We start from the raw sequence: 12,508 nt of genomic DNA, 5'->3' as shown, positions 1-12,508 counted from the left end.
TCTTCTCGTCCGGTATCCTCTGTTAAAACATATATAGCTAAACAGTTACAATAATACATGTATATTTATTTTTCTGTCCAGTGGGGCACATTGTCAGTACGTTTTTAACACAAGGAGCTTTATAAATTGATCTGTACAAATCCGTTTGATATACAAATGACATATAATTCTTTACAAAATTCCAGCTAGCTGTGCTGACATATGTTACACTTCCATTGCCCTACTTCTCCTGGCATAGTTGGCAATACCTCACATCATCACAGCTTGGCTCAAAGAAAACTTGGCTACAACAAAGGTTCGTTGATTCATAATTATTTACTAGGCTATTGATCCATGAGGATCTTTTGAAGCTTAGGCACACATTCCCTTTAAGTTTTCAGCCATTTTATTTAAGTATGAATAACCCAAAGACTAACAGAGCATGTACATTTTGCCCATATCCATGAGAGACATGGGTGCTAAACCAAGGTTGAATTTGTGGTTACTTTTCCTTTCATGCAGATTACATTTGAACTGAGTAAACAAAGTACATTTTCAAAGTAGTAGTACTCTTTGTGATGCGTATCTGTCCCTCCAACATATCTCTTGAGCAGGTGTTTATGACCCCTTTGTACTTGTGAATGTGCAGTAGGTCTGAAAGGATAGTGTCTGCTGATGCTTGGTACACAAGACAGAAATTGTCTCGCAGTAGCCTGTACAACACTGAGAATAAGAACAAAGCTTTGACATGCTTTGCATAGTTTTAATGATTTAGGCCTTTGATTTTCTTAGTAAGAAAACATTGCAGGTGTTCAGCTTGTGTAAAATGGGGATATTATACTTAAGGATTAGCCTGATGAGTGTGGAATATATTGGAAATGTCATATTCCTTGACTTCCTCATCATACCCTTAGTAATAAGCTAGGCAATGTAAAAAGACTTTATTACAACAGTGGACACATGGTGATTGCAGGACAGTTCATTGTCTCCATAGGTTACTACGTCCCTAACTAACGGATCTGTCTTCAGGTGTGCGTTGTCAGTGTGATAGTTACAAGGATATTTTGATCGCTGAAGGATGATGATAATAATTTCTTGGCATGCAGTTTTAGTCCATGGTTTTGATACCAGCTATTGGTTTGGGAAAAGACCTCCTGGACGATCTTGGTGTCTTCTGTGGACTTTATGATTATAACAAGTTTACAATCGTCTGCAAACTTTGTCAGCCATAAATCCTTAAAAAGTAGCTTTGACCTCCTTGAAGTAAATGCCAAAGAGGAGTGGCCTGAGGACTAAACCCTGGGGTGCACCAATAGTGACAGGTCTTTTAAGGGAGGTCAAGCAGCACATCCTTACTTCCTGCTTTGTATTTGTTTGCCAATTTGCTATCCAATGAGTTACACAGGGATTAACATTTAGCTGGGATGGTTTATCTGCAATGCCGGATTGCGGGATGGTGTTGAATGCCTTTCTGAGGTCTATATATGCAGTGTGTCCTCCTCCATTGCTTTAGTGACCTGCTCAAAGAAGTCAACCAATTTAAGTTGGCAGGATCTACCTTTAACAAATGTGAACTGGCTTAGGTTGAGAGTTTGTAGCTTACCTATGCCCTTATTTATTAATTCTGTAATGATCCTTTCCATAGCCTTATAGATGAAGTTGGCCAGAGTTGTGGGTCTATAATTTCTGTGTCTGTCAATGTGCCACCTTCTGTCAATGTCCCACCTTTCTGCAAGGGGATGGCAGTTGCTGCCCTCCATTCACCCAGCACAAAGCTTGTTTGGAGAGTGACATGGAATAGCCTGTGTAGGAGGTCTGACAGGTCCTGTTTCAGGCTAGTGAGTAACCAGCCTGATATGTTATCTGGCACCATAGAAGCAATGTTCGTGGCCTTGGATAGTGCCCTAGGGACTTGTTCATGGGACATTTGAGGGGACTGTAGATGTGGGAATGAGTTCTGTGAATCCTACATCTCAACTTCTTAGCATAAGAAATCTGGAAAATGCCTAATATAATGTGGGGACAAAGACCCAAAAATAGGGACAGATTTTAAATATTGTTCTTAGAAACTTAGAAAAGTGTTACAGGAACAGAATTTGTGTTAGCCTGCATTTTCTGAAGGAAATGAAGTCTGAATCTGAAATGTATGTCATTACTTAATGAATTCACACCTCGGGGATTTGACAAAAAAATCACAAATTTTAAGAGGAATAGGCCAAAAATATGAGACAAAAATCTTGACATTCTGCAAAAATCTGGACAATTGAGAGGTATGCTGGCAGTGTAGGGGAGGTGTTGAAGTTATAGCTAAAGTTTTGCACAAGTAGATTGACTATGTTTTCTGGGTTTGAGTATGTGACATCATTTACTGTTAGCTCCGCACAGTGCTGGGCAGTGCTTGAAATGTTTCTAACATGGTTAAAGAAGGCCTTATGATGGTGAAAGCAGCCACAGTGGTGCAGTGGTTAGCGTTGCCACCTCACAGCAAGAGGTTCTCTGGTTCAATCTTTGGCTGGGGTGCCTTCTGGGCCAAGTCTGCATGTCCTCCCTGTGGTCACGTGGGTTTCCTCCAGGTGTTCCGGTTTCCTCCCACATCCCAAAGATATGCTGTAAGTGGTTGGATACTCTAAATTGGCCCTAGGCATGAGTGCGTGCATTTGTGTGCCTTCCGTGGACGGTTGGGCGCCAGGCTAGCAACTCGACACCGTAAAACTCCACTGCCGATCATGAACGGATAGGTGATCTGCTGTGGCAACCCCTAACCGGGAAAAGCCAAAAGAAGAAGAAGATATCCAGCTTTGGTTGATTTGATTAAGGTCCAGAGTTTACTGTTAAATTTAGCAAGACCTTTTTTATTTAATCTTGGCAGTTACATGTATTTTTATGTGCAATTAATTGTTTTTTTCTTTTTTATAGAGTCTGTTTATATTTGTGTTCTACCATAGGTGTTTATTTTAGTATCTGGCAATTTCTATACATGTCTTTATGTGTGCACAGCATTTGGCAGTAAAGAATTCTGCATAAGAACTGGGGTCATTGAGTTGCATGGAGATACTGAATTTGAATGTATCCAGATCATCACTCAGCTTCAGTAGATTATAGGTTCATAGGCTGGTACTAGGCTAGCTGCCCTAGGGCCTATATAAGCCTAGCCATGACAATTCCCTGGCTATTTTTTCCCACAGTATTTACTTCCCTGGACCCCTGTCTAGCAGGGAGACTGACTTGATTAGCCTTGGCATAATTTATGAATACTGATGTCTTGGAGGATGCTTCTGGCTTATATCTTATGGTGAATCTGACTAATTTGTGGTTTGATTTTCCCACTGAGAGAGTTACAGTTGGTAAGGAACAGAGCTGTCCCATATTGACAAAGAGCAAGTCAAGGATTTTTTAGCCCCTGGTTGGGGTACAGACTAACTGATCTGGAGAGTTTGCATTGATGAAGTCCAGAAATCTCTGGCATACATGTTTGGGCATGTATATATCTTCCAGTTAATGGACAGTTAGTTTAAGTCTCCTAGCAGATTGGTATTTGGCTTATTACATAGGAACTACATACTAGTTAGGTAGGAGTTATGGACTGATGGGGGCATAGTGGGGGTCCTACAGTTATTCATTATGTGAGAATAGATCTTGCTAATAAGTTGGATGGAGTTCCAGATTGTTATCTTGGCTAACTAGTTTGGAGGTGAAGTGTTTTTTTTATAAATGTGGAGACAACACCCATTTAATGCTTTCATCTAGTGTGATAGCCCTGAATATGTGGTAGTAATTGAAATCCTGCAGTTATGGGGTGCTCTGAATGGTCTTAAATCAGGTTTCCATAATGATGCATATACTGATGGTTTCCATTGTAAAAAGAGTGCTTGTAGGGAGTGGATTTTTTTAGGGATCTTTCCATTGAGCAGCAATTCTGTCATGTTATCTTGATTCTGTTTTGTTATGTTGGAATCTTTTGAGAACTGATGCTGCCTAAAAAAGTGCAATAGGGGTAGACTTTTTTTTTGTCAAAAATTGATTCATTCTCAAAGAAACCTTATCCTTGTGGAAAATGAGATCATTTCTTGCAAGAGTCAGAGAAATCAATAACAATGCTTTCCTTGTTAAGTTCTACAAATTAGCTGGTTCAGATGGTGAAAGAATTAGTTTTTCCAAAACAAAATTAAGATCCCAAGGAGGAACCACCACTTTTCTAGGTGAACAAGTATGTAAAATCTCGATCAAAAACAGCTTGACAAGAAAATGCGTTGAAAGAGAGGGATCCATGGGCAGACATGCTGAAATGACTGAATGATGAACCTTGATAGAGAAGTAAGAAAGGCCAGAGTTTACTAACTCACACATTCATTCACACCTTCACTAAGAGTACGTGATGATACACAGCTCAGATAGTGACTGTAGTGCACAGGGTCATGGGTTCAAGGCTCGGTAGTGATGATACTTTAAATGAGTGGATGGGAAATAGAAAGTTCACTCCGGGGATCACTCCAGTGGCTCTGCTTGATAGAGGCACCAAGAACTAACAGTGGCCAGGACACTTCTATGGGCTAGGCTTGTAAAGGCTCCAGTGCCATTGTACTAGTACACACCTATGAACCTATGATGAGTATTTAAGAATATCTCTACCACATTTTTTGTGCTTTCTAGTTAGTCAGAAAGATTACATTAAGTGCATATGTAGTCAACACTATGTGGTAACCTTTATGAAGCCCCCTTGATATTTAAAGCTTCAAATAAATCAGTAGGAAAACTAAAATTATAAGGAAGAAGATACGACTTATGCTTATGTTGTCTGTTCACTTAGAGTGGTGTTCACTTTGTCTACACTTAGTGTAGGCAATAAATAATCTGGGGGATGGTTTAATTGTAGCATGCTTCTTTGCCTCCTTTATTATCTGCTGCATGTACTCAGAAAACAGGTGTCTAAAAGGTATTAAAAGTGTGTCATCCAGGCAAATAGATGAAGAGGATTAAAGTTGGAGGATACCAAATAGCTCCAGTCTTGTGTGAGTATGTGTAGTCTGTGAAGAAACTTCTGGTAATTGTCATTGGCCATTACCAAAAGAATGGAGAACCACTATTGTTTACCTGATATATATAAACGTGTATATATGTATATATATATATATATATATATATATATATATATATATATATATGTATATGTATTTATATATATATATATATATATATATATATATATATATATGTATAGGTTCATAGGTTGATACTAGGCTATCTGCCCTAGGGCATTTACAAGCCTAGCCAGAGTGTGTTTGGCTTTTGCCACCCTTCTTAGATTAGTTGACTGTGCCTCTGTATAGTAGGTCACAGAAGATAGCCCATTTATGTTAGTTTACTGTGCCTCTGTCTAGCAGTGACACAGAAGAGATCCCAGGGGTAAATTTACGATCTCTCATCCAAACGTCAAGATTCTTCTTGAAGAGGGTCATTGAGGGGCTCTGTCTGACATAGATTGGGATAAATATATATATATATATATATATATATATATATATATATATATATATATATATATATATATATATATATATATAGAGGTCCCCTACAAAATCCTGAACGCACAGTATCCCAACGCCCAAAATACCGAGATGAAAAGCCCGAAACTCCACATTACCGAAAGACCATAAGCTCAAAATTCAAAATCCTGATGGTGGGGGATTTTGAGTTAGCGCTTCTGGTGTTGTGTTCAGGTAAGTATGTGTGTGTAAGTGTGTTTGTGAGGAGCTTTAGTGTGTGTAAATGTGTGTTGTGACTGCCGTGTGTGTGTGTGTGTGTGTGTGTGTGTGTGTGTGTGTGTAAGTGAGGGACTGTAATGTGTGGGTGTGAGTTTGCCTTGTGTATATGTTTCTGTGATCTCGGAGTTGGAATAATAAAGTAGGGGGTGTGGGGGTGCAGGGAGGCAAAGCCCCCCTGTTTATCTTTAGTGTAGGGTGGATTGTTTGGTTATGGGGGGAGCTTGGGTGTATGTTTGTGTGTGTGCTGTATGTATGTATGTATTAGTTTCACGATTTTGAATTTCGCGCTTTCAACGTTTCAGTAATGTAGGGTTTCGGGTTTTTCATCTCGGTATTTCGAGCATCGGGATACTGTGCATTTGGGATTTCATATATATATATATATATATATATATATATATATATATATATATATATATGGTTCCCATTCAGAAGCCTGAAACACTATAAGCCTGAAAATCAAAATCCTGAAAATTCAGAATCCTGAAAGCCCAAAATCCTGAAACTCAAAATCCTGAAAACACAAAATAGACATACTGATGTCATTGTGGCTTTGCTATTGTTAGCCCTGTGGTGTTAGGTCATGTGTTGGGTTCAGGTAAGTGTGCGGTTCGTTTTATGTTAGGGTTAGGGGCGGTTTAAGTGAGTTAGGGTTAGGGTGCAGGTTAGGCATGTATGCAATAGTGACAGAAATTAGGGTTGAAGAGGGTCATTGAGGGGCTCTGTCTGATATGGATTGGGATAAATGTATATATATCTATATATATATATATATATATATATATATATATATATATATATATATATATATATATATATAGGTCCCCTACGAAATCCTGAACGCACAGTATCCCAATGCCGAAAATACCGAGATGAAAAGCCCGAAACTCCACATTACTGAAAGACCAGAAGCTCGAAATTCAAAATCCTAATGGTAAGGCATTTTGAGTTAGCATTTCTGGTGTTGCGTTCAGGTAAGTATGTGTCTGTAAGTGTGTTTGTGAGGAGCTTTAGTGTGTGTAAGTGTCTGTTGTGACTGTCGTGTGTGTGTGTGTGTGTGTGTGTGCGTGTGTGTGTGTGTGAGGGACTGTAATGTGTGGGTGTGAGTTTGCCTTGTGTATATGTTTGTGTGATCTCGGAGTTGGAATAATAAAGTAGGGGGTGTGGGGGTGCAGGGAGGCAAAGCCCCCTGTTTATCTTTAGTGTAGGGTGGTTTGTTTGGTTATGGGGGAGGTTGCGTGTATGTTTGTGCGTGTGCTGTATGTATGTATTTATTAGTTTCACGATTTTGAATTTCGCGCTTTCAATGTTTCAGTAACGTAGGGTTTCGGGCTTTTCATCTCAGTATTTCGAGTGTCGGAATACTGTGCATTTGGGATTTCATATATATCTATATATATATATATATATATATATATATATATATATATATATATATATATATATATATATATATATATATATATATATATGTGTGTGTGTGTGTGTATATATATATATATATATATATATATGTGTGTATATGTGTGTGTGTGTGTGTGTATAAGGGCAATTGTCCTTGAATTTGCCTACTACCCACATGTAAGTCAGATGACTGCCAAAGGGCTGCTCTGTCAAGCAGCACCACTGTCATCCAATAAGTTAAAAAGTAGAAAAGAGTCACAAAGCAATTCACCAAGTCAACTTGGTTTTAGAGCATACAGGCAATATACACATCCGCCCAGATATGGGGTTCCAACATCTACATCTGAACTAGGACTCCATACAGACCACTTAACAAATTGAGATGAATCTTTAGCACCACAGGTCCTTTTCTTATCTTAGTCTCTCTCTCTCTCCCCCTCTCTGTGAGTATTTCTTTGTCTCATTTCCAGCCATAACTGCCTTTCAGATTCATACTTTAACACAGATACACACACACACACACACACACACACACACACACACACACACACACACACACACTTCCCAGAGAATACAGGTAGAATTCTCCACTTCCCATACATTTCATCCCTGCAAGGTAGATCTGCCACTACCCTAGTTTATTGGACTAGCACACCACCAGTTCCCATTCCAGTATTAATCAATAATCAAACAATAATATACACAAATGGGAGTGTGCAAAGGTGTGTGGTCAGTACCAGGCAGATACTAGCAGTTTGCCATCAGTTAGCATTAAGTACCCCCTCATCAATTTATAAATAAATAAAAGTTGATAAGACACAACTTTTTCAAAATAAAAAAAATGAAAACATTTTACTTAAACAGTAATGAAACAAGTTAAATATGCAGAGGTATATATATATATATATATATATATATATATATATATATATATATATATATATTTGCACAGATGGGCAGATAGTATATTACACAGACAGAATACTTAAAAAAAATGTGTGTGTGTGTGTGTGTGTGTATATAGAGTAATATATACATAATATTTAAGGTTGTTTTCGACTGTAGGAAGTACACTCATATATCTATATGCACATATATATACATATATATATATATATATATATATATATATATATATATATATATATATATATATATATATATATACAGGTTCATATGTAGGTACTAGGCTATTGGCCCTAGGGCCTATTGTACCCTGGCTTTCCCCACCCAAGAAAATTATTTTCCTATGCCCCTGTTGAGAAGAGCCACATAAGTGATCCCCTGGGTGAATTTTCTATCTCCCATCCAATCATCAAGATTTTTCTTGAAGAGTGCTAATTAGGACCTTTGTTTGATATAGACAGGTAGTTTGATCCAGAGTATGGGAAGTCTCTGGGAGAGGAATCTATCCCTCCAGCATGTTTTGTTTATTGTGGTGACAAGGTTTAGGTCCCTAGAGCGTGTAGCATAGAGGGATTGGGATTTCTTTAAGTGGAGCATGTCCAACAGCTCTGGTTTTGACATAGCTTTGTATGTTAGGCAGAGATTGCCTCTGAGTAGGCGATATGTGACTGAGTAAGGCTGGAAATTTTTGAGACGGTCTGCGTAGGGCATATGTTTGAAGCTGGTAATCCTCTTTGTAAGGTATTTCTGCTGTGTTCCCAGTTGTTGTAGATGTCTTGTGAAGTACATACCAAAAGAGGCGCTGTATTCTATAATGGGTCTAATGAGTGATGAGTAGAGTGGAACAATGACCTCTTTTTTCCCAGATGTGAAACCGATTCTGATGAGGTGTGCCACATAGAAGGATTTCCTGACAACTGTGGCGATGTGATTATCAAAGGAGAGACTACTGTCCACCTGTGTCTCAAGGTCTCTTATCACACTTTCGGTGTTAAGTAGACTACCGCCTATATGGTAGTTCATGGGTACAGAGTTTTTACCAAAAGGGATGACAATGTACTTTTTGGCATTGAGCTTGAGGCCATGGCTTTGACACCAGTCATCTGTCTCAGTGAGGCCCTTTTGTAGGATGTCCACATCGTTATGTGTTTTGATTATGGCTCCTAGTTTGCAGTCATCTGTGAACTTCATTAGCCAAAGACCTTGTCTGTTATCCTGTACTTCAGAGAAGTAGATACCAAACAGGAGAGGACCCAAGACTGAACCCTGTGGTACTCCACATGTCACTGCTCTGAAGTTGGATTTGTTGTCTGCTACTTTCACAGTGTGGGTTCTGTCAGTGAACCAGTTAGCAACCCATCTTGTGACATGATTTATACCTAGTTTAGTGAGTTTATCTATAATTCCAGAGTGGGGGATGGTGTCGAAAGCCTTAGTGAGATCTAGATAGGCTGTGTGAACCACCTTACCCTCATCTACAGCTTTGGTGACCACTTCAAAGAAGTCTATCAGGTTTAGGAGACATGATCTGCCTTTTACAAACCCGAACTGGGTGGGGTCCAGAGATTGGAGATTATCATTGTCACTGTTTATAAGTTCCATGATGAATATGTTCCATAGCCTTACAGACCAGGCTTGTCAGGCTAATGAGGCAGTAGTTCCCGAGGTGGCTCCCCCTTTGTGGACTGGGATAACCGTCGTTGTGCACCATTCATTGGGCACAAAGCCTAAGGTGAGGCTATGATTGAACATGGTACTTAGGTGGGGTGCCAGTTCATTCTGTAGTTCATGTAGAACGCGGCCTGGGATGTTGTCAGGACCCATGGATGCTGTGTTCTTGGCTTTGGAGAGTGTGGTTTTTACCTGTGCAGCCGTGATTACAGGAATTGTGCCTCCTTCCAGTATAGAGATGGACCGTTTAGGGGGTGAGAGGGGGGTTAAGTTAGTACTGAACCTATCTACCAAGATGTTGGCAATATCAGTTGGTTCTGTATATTTAGTGCCGTTGTGCTGTAACTCAGGGCAGATCTGAGTGTTGCCATTGAGATTCTTGACATAGCTATAGAATGCTTTGTGGTTGTCTTTAGAATCAGTGACGGTTTTGTTTTCATAACTAGATTTAGAGGACTTTATGAGGGATCTCAGCTTCTTACTGAGGCTGACCAGGGAGTTCCTCCAATCATGGGATTTTACTCTTTTTTGCAATAGTTTCTTTTTTCTGTTGTAGACTTTGTTTATGGCAGGGGACCACCAGATTGGCTTCCTTTTTGGGGGGGATAGCATCTTGGTTCTGTTTGGGATTGCATGATCCATGCACTTGTGTAAGTGCTTATAAAGTGCATTCGTGTAGGATTCAGTAGTCGTACCTCTATTGTCCGTCTACATGGGTGTCGTGAAGTTTGCCACTTCTGTCTTAAGAAGTGTGAAGTTGGCTTTGGAGGATTTTTTTATGGTGGTTACCCTAATGGGGGGGTGAGGGCGGGATGTGGATGTCTAGGGTGATTAGCTTGTGGTCAGATCTGGCTAACAAGGAATTGACCTCTGGTATGGAACACCATTTGCCCATGTTGGTAATGATCAGGTCTAGGATACTGCTGCCCCTGATGGGGGTGTGAATAAGTTAATCCAAGGCATTGGAGTTTATGAATTCCAGAAAACGTTGAGCAAAATAGTTGGTACATGAGTAGTTTTCCCAATTAATGGTGGAGTAGTTGAAATTGCCCATTATTAGGGTGTTAGGGTGTACCTTAATATTTTCCAGTGTATCAAGAAATGACGACTGGGATTCCTGGGGCATGGTGAGAGATGTGTATCAAGCTACAATTTGGATTGCCATTTTGCCCAGAGTTAGTTGCAGTTGGATATTCTCTGAGGTATTATGCTGAGCAACTAGCCTGGAGGTGTGGATATCCTTAATGAATATGGACATGCCTCCACCTTTAGTGTTTCGGTCCAGGTTAGGTGGCCGAAAGGTGTGGTATGAATTATAGCTTGGTGATGCATGGGGTGCTGTCTGGAGCCTTGAGTCAAGCCTCTGTCACTGCACAGATGTCTATGTTTTCCATTTTAAGGAGTGCCTTGAGTGAGTGCATTTTGAGGTTTAGACTTCTAGCATTGAGTAGCATTACCCTCAGATTTTGCTTGCTTGTACCTGTTATGGTGGTGAATTTGTCATTTCAACCTTGCCTAAAAAAGACACTATCGGGGTGGGAAGAGCCTTAGCCAGTATCCGGAATCCCACAGGTGACAGGTGCAGGCCATCTTTGGCAAAGTACTGTGGTCTGTTGATCATGTCATCCCAGGTAGACAAATAGTGGATCCCCTTAGAATGACACCAGGAGCTTAACCAATTGTTGAAGTCAATCATTTTGTTCTTGTACTGTGGTATATACTTATTTTAATATGCAGACATTATTACGTATTGTATTTAACATATTTGTATTATTGATATTTATTTGCTCTGTTAGATTCCCCCCATTGGTACAGACACAAATTGTCAAACACAAATGGATTAGACATTGGCTTATAGACTAGATAAAGGTCACCACTAAATAAGAAACATTTAATGATGATTTGCCATTAGAACAGATCAGATTTTCTACCCCTTCAAAATTCAAAATGGAATGTTTGCTCATTTTTTATGCTGTCTGATGGTTTGCTCAAAGGCAGAAAATACAGCACTGTGATCAATAACTGATCAGATCAGTAAGTATTAATTGATCCATAATGATCCTCCTGCAGGGATGAGATGTGCTGTTTAGAATAGTAGGAGATAAGAATATGATTTTCTGTTTTGGTAGATATATACGGACCAGTGTTTAAATTGTCTGCCATTACTGTTCTCTGCCATACAGCAAGAAACAAAATATAAAGCACTCTATAGTTGACTCAGTATGTAAAATAAATGCAATAACTACACAAGTACGTACAGAAATAGTTAACAAAGCTATCATCAGCTACATCAGAAAAATGAAGGTAAAAAGCAGAAATGTCTTATTTTGATAAAAATGGAATAGTTTCTGTCTGTAAAGATAGATCAAATATAATCTGTGGAAGACAAAAATTGGGTGCTTCACATCCAAATATTTGCTGACTTATGATGCTTTGCATGCATACTTTATAAAAGTTGGTCACAAACCTGTCAGTCTGCAGGCATTGAAAAAGGAAAGAAAAGCCCTTGAAACGTGTGTGCATCCAGCCATAAATATGAACATCTAGTTAGTATATAATTTGAATGCCAAATTACACATAATCTGTCCTCTTCCAGTGGGAATGTGGGATACTATCCAGAAATAAAACAAGAGCAAAGAAAAACAGTGATGAAAAATATGAGTATGCTAACAGAGTCGGTGCAAAATCTGTAGACTTTAATGGTGTAGATTGCAAAATTCTACCACACAAGCTCATTATTTTTTGCTTCTTATAATAGGAAGATGTAAGATGTGCGTCCTTTCTTT

This window comes from Protopterus annectens, chromosome 2.part1 (assembly GCF_019279795.1).
Source record: "Protopterus annectens isolate FY-2018-M chromosome 2.part1, PAN1.0, whole genome shotgun sequence".
Lineage (NCBI taxonomy): Eukaryota > Metazoa > Chordata > Ceratodontiformes > Protopteridae > Protopterus > Protopterus annectens.
Note: the sequence above shows the minus strand (reverse complement) of the source record.